Below are 15,333 nucleotides of genomic sequence, written 5' to 3'. Positions count from 1 at the left end.
GTACTGAATCAAGAGATCACTTTGGTAGTATTGACATTTTAGCAATGCATGCCCATTTTTATAAAAATGTATAAATGGAAAATTAAAGTACTAATGCTATAATAGTAAGAAAGGCAACTCTCAAGAATGTAATACATCTATGACAAAGATGGAAGTCATCAAGTGTGTCCCAGTGGTAAATCCTTAGTGTCAAATATACATGTAGCCCCAGCTTACAGTGGGGGTCCATTCTGACAGTGCCTTGTCATAACTTGGTATTTACGTAAGTTGAATACTTTTTGTTGTTATTTTTCATTATTACTTACTTTTATTAACTGTATCTCTATAAATCTGATCTTTATCTTTGAACATCTGCAAGTGAGCATTTGAAAATAATAACATCAACAAATTAGGGGCTGTACCATTGTGTGTAGGTACGTATTACTGATGAAGGAGTCCTGGTGTGTAGCACTGTAGGAAAAGCACTGGACCACAAGGTTGGTTTGAACTGCAAAGTTCGCAGTTCAGATTCACCAGCCGCTCCTTGGAAACCCTGAGCCAAACAGGGTCACCATGAGTCGGAAGTGACTCAACAGCTCTTAGCCAGTCAACCATTACTGATAAAATGTATTAAAAGAAAGAAGAAAAAAAAAAAAAAAAGCCCTAAGTGCAGTTCGCCCTAACCTGAATATGTAATAAGTTCAGAACGACCTATACTATACGTAAGGAGCCCTGGCAGCGTGATCATGAGATCCTGTGGTTCGAGCCCACCATCCACTCCGTGGGCGAAGGCTGTGGCAGTCAGTGTCCTGAAAGCCAATATGGGACGGGGCCGCTCTGTCTGGTAGGGTCGCGATGAGGCTGAGTCGACTCGAAGGTAGTGGGCTTGGGGTTTCCTCTGTGCTTACAGACAGACATGAGACTCCACATGACTACTCTAGACTTCATTATGCGTAAAAGAAGAACTTTCGTGGAATATTGATTGCGAGTTATAATGAAAGATTATGCCTAGAAAATGTTTGGTAGTTCCGACCCAGAGTGACTCTGCATAGAGTTTCCCAGGAGGCGCTGGTGAATTTGAACCACCGACCTTACAGTTCAAACCGCTTTTGCATTAACCCGCAGTGCCACAACAGGACTCGTGTAATGATAAACAGTAGTTTATAATTGACTCCTTTATAGCATAGTTAATGATTCAAGTTTGGTACATCTACTTTGTGAATGTGTTTTCAAGAGTAGATCATGTACAAAAAGTACAGCATTTGGCAACGTTGTCACCCTGGTGATGAAGGGACTGTGTGTGTTGTGTGTGAGTTAAACACAGTGACTTTGATAGATGGAAATCTGTCTTCTGATCGCCTGTAAAAAGCTTTGAAAGAGAACAGAAAGACAAACGTGTAAAGGAGAGACTTCTTCTGGTTGGTGCAGTGCAGGTTGGCTGTGCAGCATCTTAACTAAGCATGAAGTGACTGGTTTGATCTTAATTTAATTGTGAAAATTTTCAATTGTAGGACAACTTGAATAGTCTTTGCCGTAAGTGGCCAGCAGATTTTTTTTTTTTTTTTTGCTTTCAAAAACAATAAAGGTCACCCTGCCCTCATAGAGACCACACCCACTTTCCTCATTATGGGGAACATTGTTTCTGTAATGGCTGGAGACTTACAAGGTTTGAACCAAAAACCATTTTGCAAAGCAACCTTTAAATACCATCCCAGGGTAAATATCAATGAGTAAAACCCCTTACTGCAGAGTTGATATGTATGTATGTATGTTTGGTGTTGGAGAAGTGATTGTTGTTCAAGCTCGTGTACCATATACTGTTTGTTTTAGTAGTTATCCTGTAGCATGTGTGTTCTCGAGCACGCACGTGTGTGTATGTGTCTTCTCATTTCTTGGAATCACTGGGATGTAATTATAGACTCTTGTTTTAATTTTTGTCAGTACTATTGGACACAGTACTTTCACATATTTTAAAGAAAATCTAGATTTTGATGGAGTACAGATTTATTATACTTATTCCTCCTTGCCTCTTCAGGAATGTGTGTGGGGACAAAATTCTTCATAAACAGAACCACGGTACTCAGTTGTCCCTTTTGTTATTTACTTGGCTCATTCCCATGGATCGTACATCCCTGAGACGCTGTGGTTGTGTTGTGGTTAAGCACTTGGCTGCTAGCCAAAAGATCAATGGTTCAAATCTACCAGCTGCTCCGAGGGAGTAAGGAGTGGCAGTCTGCTTTCATGAAGACTGAGAGCTTCAGAGCCCTCTGGAGTAGCTCTGCTGTGTCTTTGAGGGGCTCTGAGTCAGAATCACTGGGCAGCAGTGGTTTGGGCTTGGCTGTGGGGACTGGGGAGAGGAGAAGAGAAAGGCAGTAAAGCACTGCATTATTTATCATCCACCTGAGGACATGTTGGGGCGTGAAAAGGGGCCACTTTAAATACGATCAGAGTAGCAGCCGGAAACTGGGACAGTTTGGGGCAAACTGAGATGTAGTGTCACTGTAATCATTATGACTGTCATTCTAGTGTACGCTTTATTATTCATTCTGAAACTCTGGGCTTAGAGGGGAACAGCTCATCTTTGCATATGTGAAACAGAAAAATGGTGTGTCCTCATATAGCAGCCCGGGAGCAGCTGGTGAACTCAACCGCCAAGCGTGTAATTCAAAGTGATGTCGCGGTGCAGTGCTTATCGTCCAGAGTCCCACCAAGACTCCTTCCTGTAGCCTGAGTGGATGACAGCTGTAATAGTGCATACTTACCAAGATGTGCTTATGGTGCATATTTTCCTTTCTAATGGTATTTTTTAGGAGAAGTTGCACTTGGTGGAGCCTGGTATGTCTTGTTAACGGTAGCATTCTGTCTATCATGTTTCTTCCTGGGGCTCACAGATGTCATCAGGGGACAATGGGGTATGCTCCTTCTGCTGATTTGTGGTTCTGAAGGTCTGTTGTTGTAAACATCCCCGACTGGAAGCTGTGAGACAGGCCAAGCTTTCAGTCAGATGTTTGCTCCGACCGGCTGTTCCCAGACATCCCCTGTGACCACGACATCTGAGGGTGGACAGCTTGGAGGACTGCGGGTGTGTGTGTCTGAGAAAGCACACATAGGAGGTCAGGTTCAGTGCAGGTACTGCCTGAGTCACATGTGAACTTATCCGACTTGAGATGCTGCTGCTGCTGGACCCCACCACCACCCCAGCGGTCCCTGTGGGCTCCCTCCTGTCAGTGGACTGGTAGTTGTTGGTTTTTTTGTTTTGAGCCAGTTCACTCATTTAGCCAGAGCCTCAATATCAGGGGGCCAGGGCACATACCTCTCTTTTAGGGGTTTGACTATGGAGTCAAGACCAGGCCATTGGATGAGCTGAATGGCTGCTGTCAGTTGTGAGTGCCTGAGACATCCACCACCACTTCAGGACACATGTCCAGGGGAGGACCATCCAATAAGCAAAGCAAGCACTTGCTTGTGTTTACTGGGTAACCTGATACTGCACGCATCCCATGGCCTGGCCACTGCTGTGTGTGTATGTTTAACTAGTATTCAGCATTTTCCTTGTTGTTGTTTTTTTTAACTTTTTATTGTGAATTGAGTGAAGGTTAAAAGACAAGATCATCAGTTTTACATTCAACAAATTACATGCTTTCTTTCATCTCCTTGATTACAGTCCCCTCCCTCCCTTTCTGTGTCTTCCTTTCCATGTCCCGTATTTCACAAATGAACAAAGAAAAATAATTGATGTACATATACAAAACAAAAAAGGTTTATTCATTTAAAGGTTCTAAGGTCTTCAGCAGTTCGAAACTACCAGCTGTTCCTCAGGAGAAAGATGAGGCATTCTGCTCCTGTAAAGATTTACAGCCTCGGAACCCCGGTACAGGGTCGCTATGAGTCGGAACAGACTCCACGACACACAGCCACCACCATCACCAAGGTCTTATTCTGCAAGCCGGCCTCCTGCCCACAGGGCACACAGCCATACTCAGACCATGGGCCTAGGGCCTGCAGCTGCTCTGTCTCTGTGCCCGCTCTCGCTGCTGTCACTGCTTTTCTAGGTGGGATCTCATGCTCTACTGATGCCCTTCCTTCTTGCTTGTCCTGGGATCGTCTGTTCCTGAAATGAAAGATTAACTACTCCCTGTTAGTTACACATCTACAATTACGGTTGTGACCATCACAATGAATCTGCTAACAGTTACTCATAACTGAATCGTAACATCCTATGAGCATCATCCCCGATCCCCTTTCACCAGATCCATCTGGAGAAGAGGAAAACTATTCGATGGGGATTCTGCCTTACCCATACCCCCTCATTCTGACAGTAAGCACACTCATGAACTTGTGCTCTTTATTCCCTTCCCAAGTGCACTCAAGTTGAACTCCCCAGCAGTTGAAGAGACTGCTGTCATCCTTCAGAAATTCAACCTCCTGGCCCCTCAACTCAGAATAAAACCTTCGGTCCTGACCAGAACTCAGCTTCTCTCTGAAAAAGATGAAGGCTTCGGCCCACTCAGCGCATACATTGGTCATCAGTTCTGTATGTCTCAGTGTGTGTGTGTGTGTGCCAGAGAGCTACCAAAGGTTGTGGGGACATTCTGTTGTCTTTTAATCTCATTTCTCCACGAACTTTCTGAAGCCCCCTCAGCATTTGATTATGATTCAAAGCCTGTGTCTCCCTCAGTGCAACAGGTGGATTGTGGTGCGTGTCCCCAGGAGCTGAAGCAGGAAGGGCCTGTCTCCAGGGTTTGTATAGTGGAGGCTCATTGAGGAGACACATTGTGATGACAGCCATTTTTCTGAGCTTGACAATTTTGTTTCCTTGCTCCTATTTGTCTTTTAGACATTGGGAAACATTTCTGTTTTATGAACCATTTTCTCTTTATTATGTAGTAGTAGTAAGCTAGGAGAAAGATGAGGCTTTCTGCTCCCGTAAAGATTTATAGTCCCAGGAACCCTATACAGGGTCGCTGTGAGTCAGAACCAACTCGAAGGCACATACCCACCAGGAGTAAACTGCTAGACATCATGCTGTGAAGTACTGAGCATCATTGAATCAAAAGGTAATGTTCTTGTTTATCGAATTGTTTGCATGCACACCATAGCTTCCTTGATTCAAGGACAAAGAGCCACCTGCAGAACTCTGGGTTTTCTTGCTATAAGCATCACAGTCTACTTACCTTTCACCTTTGGTCGGGAAGGGTGAGTGGCTCCTTGGGCTTTCACAGAGCTACTTCAGGTGTAGCTGTGCGGCAGCAAAGAGTTTTAACTGCTCCTTTGTTTGGAGCCACATTTTGTTAGAGTGATCGGAGCACTTGGTTGAGGAGATCCAGTAGAACTTGGTTACTTCACACACAAAGGCGGCTTTGCAATTTGTTATTCTGTTCAGGCTTGGTGAATGGCCTCTGTCCGGTGGCACTTTCAGCTGAACTCTTAATAAAGCAGACCTGTCTATTCAAGAGAGACCTGGTGGTGGTGCTAACCGAAAGGTTGGCCGTTCAAACCCATTAGCCACTTCTCAGGAGACAGATGAGACTCCTGAAATCTACAGCCTTGGAACTCTGTGGGGCCGTTGTGTCCTGTAGGGTCGCTGTGAGCCGGAGTGGACTCAGTGGCAGTAAGGTTGTGTCTTCTGGGGCCCTCAGCTTTGGTACTTGGGAAGCCATACATTCTAGGTGGCAGTCACTCGATAAAGCCCATTTGTAAAGCCACCAAATGCTCCCCTGCACAGGTGCCTGGTAACGTGTTCCCTAGTAATAGCTTTATTGTCTTTGACCAGGGGCCTTGTTTATTCCCTGTGGAAAAAGCTTTGGCTATATGAATAAAAATTACTTTGTGAGATATGGAGAGAAACTGCATCAATTGTTGGGGAATTGCGCAGCTGACTTTGTAAGATAGCTTTGGAGCTAGGTATCCTGCACTAAGCTGTCTCGTTTGGCCTGGCAAACCCAGTTATCCCTCCGTGCTGCAGGATTCAGGCCACGATCTGAGTTACATAACATTTGTCCAACATGATTTTGCCCTAATGAGGTGAATCAGAGACCATGTCAGCTGTAATTCTGGATGCCCTGCTTCAGCATTTACAGATGACTTCCTTTGGTTTTAACTATGCAGAACCACAACCTCCCCATCAGCCTGAACGTTCAGCTATTGATTATTGAATGCTTTTAAACGCTAGATCATCAGTGTTTTCCAGTGGACCTATAACAACTTATTTCCTCACTCTTGAACGTTAGCATTTGTAGAGAAGTGTGTGGGTTTTTTGACAGAGTTTAAGAAGCTTAAAAATTCTTTACTATTTGAGAAGGTTGTTTTGTTTTTTTCTTTAGTTTTGGTACTATTTAAGAAGAGTGATCCAGTTTGTAATGAAAGTAGAATATCTTCAGTTTCTGAACACCATTCTACAGATGACAAGACTTTTTCCTTTAATATGTGAAATTTAAGCTTCAGATTGTTGTTGTGGTATGCCCTCAAGTTACTTCAACTCATATCCACCCTGTGTAGGGTTTCCAAGGAATGACTGGTGGGTTTGAACACCGGCCTTAGAGTTAGCCTTCCAGTGCTTATCCTACAGTGCCACACCGGGACTCCATTGTTTAGGGGTTACCTTGTTAAGCAAACAACTACAAAATTTGTCTCCAAGTTCATTTCAAATTGGATATGCTGTAGATAAATATGTCTGGTTAGGAAGTGGTATCGGGTCACACAGCTGAATGGGTTCTCCATGATCTGGGCGCCTGGCTCCCTTTAGTCCCAGGCTGGCCCCTCCCTTCCCCCCAAAACTTTACATCCCAGCATGTCTTCCTGCTGTCAGGCAGCACAGGAGCCTGTGTTAAAACTTCCTTCAACATCCATTCAGTGAATTCTCTGGAAGACGAGTCCTGGTGTGGTGCTGTAGGATAAGCATTGGACTGCTGACCGCGCAGTTGACAGTTCAAACCAGCCGCTCCTCGGAAACCATGTACAGGGTCTGAGAGCCAGCACCGACTCCATGATACTTAACAACAACATCTGAATTTCTTGGAGGGGTGATTAATGAGAGACAGATTGCTGGGCTGCACCCCCTGAGTTCCTAACTCAGTAGACATGGGCTGGTTCTTACAATGCTTGCTGCTGATGGCACTGACCTGGCGCCCGCAGCTTGTGGACCACACGCTTTCCTGTCAGATCCGATGTGCTGCCCGTGACTGGTGGAGAATGCAGAAAACCCTCAACTTCAACATACCTAGTAATCCAGAAGTCTGAGTATCAGAAGGTTCATTAGAACCATAAGGCTCACTTATCTCCCAAAGACCTGTGTGAATACGTGTGCAAAGAAAAATAGATTGTTGCAGTAGGAGTAGCTGAAATTGAAAAGCAGATGTACTTGTATAGAAAAATCATCTGTGTGTGCGTGCACGTGTGTGGCGTGGGTATGTGTGTAACCTTTAGAATCAACGCTTCGGGAAAGGGCACAGGAGACCAGCTCGGAACTGAGGAGCTTCTTGAAGGGCCTAGGACACCTAGCAAATTCCAAAGATTTTTGAAGTTTGTTGGCAGCGGTTCTTTTATTTCATTTTTCCAAATTTGAGTATTTCCTCCTCTTTGATGCAAATGTATCAAATCAAATCAAGAAAACAGTTTCTCTCTGATAAATAAATGGGCAGCAAAAGAAGGTAGCAGTGTGGCGGTGGAGATGGTGCAGCATCATGAACTGACAGTGTACTAAAGCAGGACTGTCTTGCTGGTGGTGTGGAGACCAAGGGAATGAAACAAGATCTCATCAGCAGGCTCCCAGCGTATCGTGAAGAACATGCTGGCTGAAGAGGAGACAAATGAAGAAGATGTACTGGACAATGAAACAGAGGAAGAGAACCAAAGCCCAGGGAACCCCCTGCAAACACTGTTGATGTGACAGCAGAAAAGAAAGTGGTAAAAATTACAGACTGAGAGAATGCAGAAGAGGGCTGAACGATTCCATGTACCTGTGAGCTTGGAGAGTAAGAGAGCCGCCCAGGCAGCTAGGTTTGGCATTTCTTCAGTTTCAACAAAAGGCCTATCATCAGACACCAAGCCTTTGATTAACATGGATAAGCTGAAGGAAAGAGCTCAAAAGATTTGGTTTGACTATCTCTTCAGTCTTCGGAAAATCTGAAGATGATGAGAAGCTGAAAAAGAGGAAGGAGTGATTTGGGCTTGTCACAAGTTCAGCTGGAATTGGAAGCACAGAAGATAAGAGGCAAAGAGGAGGGAAAAGCCGAGCGTTTTGGGATTGCCTGATGAAAAGTGCCCGATGTTTTCTGTTCTGTAATAGTTTCCGTTTCTCTCATTCTTCTTGGTCACACACACACACACCTAAATCCATAGTCCTGTGCCTAGTTCCCGCCTCTCACTGAGGGAGCGTGTGCCCCAGCTACATCCAGGAACTCCAGCAGCAGTTTGATTTATTGCTGTTTCTATTTTAAGGTGGTGTGTTGTGTTTTGAGTTGTTTATTATTATTATGCTTGTTAATAATAATAAAAAGGCCTTTTTTTTAAAAATGCAAGATCCATTTTTCAAACTTAGTAGCGTTGTTTGTGGGCACGCCCATGCCGTGGCTCTGTTAGATAAGCTCAGGACTGCGTAATCACAAGGTTGGCAGTTCAAACCCACCAGCCATTTTCTGCATCTTTTCTGTTTTGATTTTAGGCCACAGCTGAGCTTTGAGCTCCTCAGAGGCCTGCGCTGAACTTTGTCTTTTACCCCAAACAGGTGTCTTTGTAATAAGGGAGCCTGGCAGGTTGCTGCTTCAGCCAGGCGGCGTGTGGGTTCTGTTGTTTCAGGGAAGGGTACGGGACAGTGGGAGATTGCACAGCCAGCTGCATTTGTATGTGGGGACCATGTTCACGGTGTTTACACTGATTGCCATAAATGCCTTCAGTGAAAAAAGTCCATTTCTGCCTTTCACCAGAACTCCTCGTCACCACAGTCTCCCACGTTGTCTTTTTTCCTGTGTGCCACAATCGTCTCAACTTGGACAAAGCGCAGCAGTGAGATCCGTGAGCCGAGTTTCAGTTCATGTAAACATCCTACACTCAGCTGTGGTGCCTGCGATGGGCTGGGGGCCGGATGTTTACCTCAGCTGTCTCGGGAGACCAACAACCAGGTCCACACAGGACAGGAGGCCCAGTGCGCAGAGGTGTGCTTCCCCGCTTCCTCTGGAAGGACTGACTGCAGAAAAGCCTGACCTTGGGCTCAGGGTTGTGGGCATTGCTATGGGCTGCTGAGGATATGGGCTCTGACCTCACAGACTTTTCATCTGGGCTCTGTTTGGACGAGTTTCCTCATCTACACATTGGGAATGGTCCCCACCTCATAGAATGCTTGTTAGGGAACAAACTCTAGTGGTTCATTACTAGGCTGCCTGTCACGTGCTGCCGCTGTTGGCTGCCATCAAGTCGGTTCTGACTCGTACCGACCCTCGTAGGGTTTTCAGGGCTGTAAGTCTTCACGGGAGCAGAATTATTTGATTTGGGCTTCTAGGTGGTGCAGATGTCTACACACTTAACTGCTAACTAAAAGCTTATCAGAGGCATCTTAGAAGAAAGACCTGGTGATCCATGTCCAGAATACCAGCCATCGAAAACCCTATGAAACCACAGTTCTACGTGACACAGAAAGGGTTGTCACGAGTCAGAATCAATTTGACCTCAACCAGTGGAATTTGACTTAGAGCTCTCCTTTACCTGTTCTGTGCTTATAAGCCCATTTAAAGTATATTAGAGTTGATGCTAAATTCACTGTCCTTGAGAAAATTGTAAAGTTTCTCTTTATTGGAAGTTTTTAGTGTAACTTGACTAAAAATGTGTCATGCCTATGTAGATGTATAATTTGTTAATATGTATAAATACTTAAGAACAGAATGTATGTATAAACATCAATGAAATCAGGGGAATATAGGGAGATTCGTTGTTTATAAAAATAATATTAACTATATACATCCAGAAGGAGCTCTGGTAGCGTAGTGGTTACGAATTGGGCTGCTAACCCCAAGGTCGGCAGTTCGAAACTACCAGCCATTCCACAGGAGAAAGATGAGGCTTTCTGCTCCTGTAAAGATTACAGCCTCGGAAACCCTGTACAGGGTCACTATGAGTCAGAACAGACTCCATGGTATTTAACAACAACAACAATATATATCCAGATAAGAACTATTGGAGAGGAAACTCAAAAGATCTTTTAGAAAAGATATGATGTCTAATTACTATTTTTTGTTGTTATCTTTAAGTTGTTGTTATTGTTAAGTGCCGTCCGGTCGGTTCTGACCCATAGCGACCCTGTACAGGGTTTCTGAGGCTGTAAATCTTTACGGGAGCAGAAAGCCTCATCTTTCTCCCACAGAGCAGCTGGTAGTTTTGAACTGCTGACCTTGAGGTTTGCATCCTGATCGTAACCACTATGCTACCAGAAAATTTCCATTTTACATTTGGAGTTTTCAGAAGTTTTCCCTTAGTGCAAAAATATTATAGATTAAATTGCAACCAACTCACATGGGGAAGAAAAATCTTCACAGGAGCAAAAATTGTCATCTCTGCCCTTCAGAGTGGCTGCTGGATTCAAACTGCTGACCTTATAGTTAGCAACCCGCCACATAACCCACTAAGCTACCTGCTCCGGTCGCATGCAGCACTAATGTTGGCTACAGTCACTAATGCAAACATCGCAGTTGTTCGATAAAGAGTTGATACTATGTTTCCAAAGGAGCCCTGCTGGGGCGGTGAGTTACCTAGTGAGATGCTAACCACTAATTCGGCAGTTGAAACTCAGCCGCCACTCTTCAGGAGAAAGATGAGGCTGGCTGCCCCTGTAAAGATTTACAGCCGTCCTACTCTGCCCTGTAGGTGTCCTATAAACGGGACTCCACTTAGTATTTTGGTTTTTGGTTTTTACTAAGTTTCATAAGGAGTTGTGTAGCACAGTAGTTAAGGTGCTTGGCTGCTAACCAGAACATCAGTAGTTCAAGACCAACAGCTGCTCCACAGGAGAAAGATGTGACCGTCTCCTCTGTAAAGATGACAGCCTTAGAGACAGAATGGGACCCTTCTGCTCAGTCCTGTAGGTCACTGTGAGTCGGAATTGACTTCCTGGCAGTTGGTTTGGTTTTGAGTATTAAGTTTCAAACATAACCTATTTTTATTTTAGTGATAAAGACTATGCCAACTATGTGGCTTACCGGCAATGGCTCAGAGACTTGCTCCAGCTGTAGTGTGACTGAGAAGTTCTGAAGCCCTGCTTCCCGGGAAGCCATCAATCTGCCATGCCTTCATTTCCTGACTCGGTGTCATTGGGGGGATTGCGATCAGATTGTTGTAAGATGAAGTGAATACATTTTAGTGATCTCACTCCCCTGAAGTTGAGAGTGGTTCCTGGTACAGAGTGGAAGCTGTTTACCACTGTCCGGCACCCATCTGTGTCTGTCTGTGTGTCTGTCTGACTGGGGTGGCCTGTGTGTTGCTGTGATGCTGGAGGCTCTGACACTGGTATTGCATGTACCAGCGCGGTCACCCATGGTGGACGGTCTCAGCAGCATGTCCAGCCCAAGACAGACTAGAATCAATGGCCTGGTGATCCACCTCCTGGGCCCCTATAGAGCACTGTGTGATGTGCTTCCTGCGGCCACGTCATCGGAGGGACCAGTCGCTGGAGAAGGCCATCATGTTTGGTGTCCTGCAGAGCTGGGGAGGGCAGGGAGACCCTCGGTGAGGTGGATGGGCACAGGACTCCAGATGCCAGCTATTAAGGTGGTGCAGGATGGGCACCGTTCCAGTCTGTTGTCCGTGGTCCTCGGGAGCTAGAGGACTCGTTTCATTCTTCACAGAACTCCCATGAACAATCCTCGTTGCATGGTGGCCGACACTGAGGTGGCTATCGCTAGAATTGTAAACACAGGCTTGCCATCCTCGATCTTCTTTGGAGCACACCTGTACTGTGCAGTTCTAAATCAGGTAAAGGCTAATCCCTGATCATTATTCCAGGTAGGTGTTAACTATTATGTTGTTGTTCATGTGATACTTTTGTATTTCTTGCTTTTATTAAAAATAGTAAATTTTAAATTAATTTTCATAATTTTGTGTCTAAGTTCCATTGAAATCCACCTTTTTTTGGTGACATCTGTGTTCTCTGTAGGTAAAAATCAAAGCCAACAGCAACTATAAAACCTCAGTTGTGTATGAAGTCTGCTTGATTCTGGGAGCGCACCAGGTTTCTATGAGATCTAGAAGGAGAGTTTGGGTTCAAGGCTCCTCCTGGGGAGCTGCTAGAAGTCCACAGCCAGAGAAGCACGAAGTAAGGGTGTGTGGAGTCCTGGGAGGTGATGGCTATTCGCCTCATTATATCTGTTCAATAAACTGAAATAATACTGTATTACTTCATTTGTTATTGAGAGAGACCTGATGGCACTGAAGTTAAAGCTCTTGGCACCTCACCGGAACCACCAGTCTCTCCACAGGAGAAAGGTGCGGCTGCCCTAAAGATGGCGGCCTTGGGGCTCCGTAGGGCAGTTCTACTCCATCCTGCAGGCTTGCTCTGACTTGGAATCAGCTCAGCAGGCAGCAGGTTGGCTTTGGATTTGGGCTCTGTGATGTATTGGGTCCAAAATGTAAGTGATTGTGCCTTCATATCCATGAGCTCGACAGTTTTATTATGAAACTTGTCTAATGCTTATTAAGTCATTTTGTAATGTATGCTGTCTCACGAAGAACAGTACAGTGCATTATGTTGTTGTTGTTAAGTGCCATCGAGTTGGTTCCAACCATAGCGACCCTGGATAGGGTTTCCAAGGAGCGGCTGGTGAGCTTGAACCGCCAACCTTGCTGTTCAAACGGCTTTGTAGTCTGGTGCATTAACCCACAGCACCACACCAGGACTCCACACTGCAGTACATTATGGGACATGATACAACCTACAGGTCATTTTATTGAAGTGTCCTTTCAATTAGGCATATTTGGGAGTTCCCCATCAACTTACCTTTGGACTTCAGTGCATCAAATACAGATTTTGTTTTTCTTTCATATTCTCACATAAGAAAAAGTACTAGCATTTGTATGTGGTTAAGACCATCAAATGGACTAAAGTTCAAATTCTAGTATTTTATTGTGAATTATTCTTGTTTGTTGTTTAATATTCACATGTCTATATCTTTCTATTTCATTTTTCCACAGACATTTTGAAGCCCCAAACTTACTTGTATAATAAGATCTTGTTATCACGTGAGCTATCAAACTATGCCTCACTTTGTCATGTCGAGAGTTAGCGTTATGTGAAAGCTTGAGTGTGTCTTTTGTCTCATATTATATTACTATAACGAAGCCTCCAAAGTTTTATCTAGCTGTTCCCCACCCTTACAGAAACATACATGTCTTAATTTCTCTAATAACTGTACTTATTAGAAATGTGAAAGAAACCATTTTCTTATGAACAAGTGCTTCTCAGTTTTAAATATTATGAAATCTGGACAAAAGTAACATTCTCATTTATCCTTCATCATACGCCCACTGCTTGTTTGTCTGGATAGAGAACGTAATAGAGGGCTTGATTTCTTTGATGATAGTAATTGGAAATGTTCTGAAATTAAACTCCATTTTATGTCAAGTTTGAAGATTTGCTTTCTGTACTTACAGGATAATTATTTGCTCAGCATTTGACATAAATTATTTATTTAACTTTTCTCTTGTTTCATTATATCTTTCTCATCTCATCGATTACCAGTAATGGAATTGTATGGCTCCAAATGTCTCCTATAGACTTCAATAATTGAAAAATGTCTAATGTAATTGAAACATGTAGGGAATCCATGATACAGAACTGGTTTCACCTTTTAGATATATTATTTCATTGTGGTTTTAAAAAGATTTCATTTCTTAATAGGAAAAGCTCAAAGTGTTATTCAGTTTAAAATATTATACAAAATTATGGTAATCAACTATGCAACGTCTTGTTAATGGCTTAACATTGTAATGTTGAGATTTGTTATAAAAAATTATATATATATATATGTATGTATATGTGTGTGTAAATATGCTTGTTTCAAATTTTGGGTCAAAATGAAATTTGGTTATGTTTTGGTTTTTATTTTTCAATAAAAAACAAGCTTTCAATCCTTCACAGTGCTACCAGTATATTGTGAAACCACTGGCAATTTCACATTTAGGGGTTTTTATGTGTAGAAATTAGAATAACTTTTTTATATTAGCCTTAATTCTTGTATTTTCTCAGAAAAGAACTAGCCCCAAGGGATCTGCTATAATTAAATCCACGTTATTCCTGAGAGGCCAACTCAAACAGCTCCATGAATCCAAGTCTTACTGTAGAACCCATCCGCTGCTACCTGGATGCGGTTATAACTGGTTTAAAGGCTGCAACCTTTTCCTTGCTTATTTTCTTTAAAGACTACTGTGCTAGGCGCAGAATTGGCCCTACTGTCCAAAAATACTTACAAACAGGGTTGGGAAGAACACATTGTTTGGCTTTTTAAAAGTATATTGGGAGAATTCCTTTGCCGCTAGTTCACCGTGATAATTTTACAAGAGCTCAAATTCCCGAGGGAACAAAGGTTCTTGTTTGTTTTTTAAAGGTTTATTGTTTGAAAAAGTATAAGTAATCCCTAAGAGTGCAGTTGCCTTTAGATAGCATAGTCGTTTTGATATTGTGAGATTCTCCCTTTTTACATGGTCTGTGGAAGTTTTAGTGTTGAGGATCCTGCGCTTAATCAATGACCTCCCGTGTGTAGACCCTGTAGAACACAGGCCTCCATGCTAACCAAACTGCTGTGGGGCTTGGGAGTAAAGTGTGAGTATCAGTGAGGAACCAAGAGGTTGGGAACTGTGTATTGGCAGGTCTTCATTTTCAGTTAACTTTCTTAGTGTTTGGTCATTCCTTTTGTAATATTCATTTATTACATTATAAATTCCCCAAATTGACATCTTCACATGAAATGGATATTTGCAAGCCTGGTATAACTTCATGAAAAGTAAGCCCATATATAGCATTTGATATGGAATAAGGAATCCTGGTGTGATACTGTAGGATAAGTACTGGACTGCTAACTGCAAGGTTGATGGTTCAAACCCACCAACCCCTCCCTGAAAACTTGATACGGGGTCACTAAGAGTCAGAACCAACTTGATGGCATTTAACAACAACAGCAATCAGAGTTAGAGAGTGCATTAGGCAAAGCTGCCACATGCTTATTATAAGTGCCTCCAGTGGGTTCCTGTGTAGTCTTGCTGAGGCTGTAAATCTCTGAGGGAGCAGAAAGTCTCATCTTTCTCCCATGGAGTGGCTGGTGGACCCAAAATGGCAACCTTGTGATTTGCTGTCCAGTGCTCACCCTCCGGAATCAT

At 43.5% G+C, this 15,333-nt stretch overlaps 1 pseudogene; it reads left to right on the top strand.

Annotated features, from left to right (window-relative positions):
* The first annotated feature begins 7,059 nt into the window (after positions 1–7,059).
* LOC102812936 lies at positions 7,060–8,232 on the top strand (annotated as a pseudogene).
* Positions 8,233–15,333: the final 7,101 nt, after the last annotated feature.

This window comes from Chrysochloris asiatica, unplaced genomic scaffold, assembly GCF_000296735.1.
Source record: "Chrysochloris asiatica unplaced genomic scaffold, ChrAsi1.0 scaffold00001, whole genome shotgun sequence".
NCBI classification, from domain to species: domain Eukaryota; kingdom Metazoa; phylum Chordata; class Mammalia; order Afrosoricida; family Chrysochloridae; genus Chrysochloris; species Chrysochloris asiatica.
The sequence above is the reverse complement of the archived record's forward strand: the minus strand, read 5'-3'. Positions and strand labels throughout refer to the sequence as shown.